The sequence below is a fragment of the Rhagoletis pomonella genome, unplaced genomic scaffold, assembly GCF_013731165.1.
Source record: "Rhagoletis pomonella isolate Grant_MI unplaced genomic scaffold, Rhpom_1.0 Rhpom_scaffold_00005, whole genome shotgun sequence".
Lineage (NCBI taxonomy): Eukaryota > Metazoa > Arthropoda > Insecta > Diptera > Tephritidae > Rhagoletis > Rhagoletis pomonella.
In genome coordinates, this window is record NW_023458559.1 from 74,557,805 (window position 1) to 74,558,623 (window position 819).

The window sequence follows — 819 nt, forward strand, 5'->3', positions numbered from 1 at the left end:
AATGTGCAAAAACCCCTACTGAAAAGGAAAAATAAATTCTAAACCGACAAATGAATATATACACAAACAAATGTTCGGTTATGGTTAAAACAATTCAGGTTTTTGTATAGAATTTTCGGTTTAGAATTTATTTTTCCTTTTCAGTAGGGGTTTTTGCACATTATCTTTTCCGTGAGAATTTATCGTAATGGATACGGATCTGAATAAGCGACTGGAACACGGCTGTTTGTCAAAAGCATACGATTTCGAACTCGCTTAAATGTACATTTGCTAAATGCGATAGCATGAACGCTCTTCGAAAACATATGTTCGAAAGTGCTAAATGTTGCATTTTAAATGCAGCAAAAACGCTGCATAAGTTTTATATAGCCAGCTTTTTTAAGCTTGTCGCGTTCTCTCTTCCATGAAGGTTGGTCTGCTTCTTTTTTGAGACGTCTTCCACTAGGCACTGAAACTACCACGTTTTCTTGCAGTTTTCTAAGTTCATCAGAAGATGGAGACTTTTGAACTTGTATAAATACGTACAATAAATATTATAGCGACTTTTGAAAGTGTATATATACATACAGTAAGTATTATAGCGACTTTTGCTAGAGTAGCTTACATTTGATGCTATTTTTTTCAGAATATGTGTATAAGGATTTTGCACTGTATTGTTAGTGGACATGAAACTACTTTAAATACTGCTACGTTAACCACCAAAAACTAATAATCGAAAAAAATTTACATAGCGCACTTTGCAAGTGGACTACTCAAATGTACATATGCAAGAATTAGTCTGTTCCAATAGCAGTCCGGTTTACAGGATTTAGTCAGAAC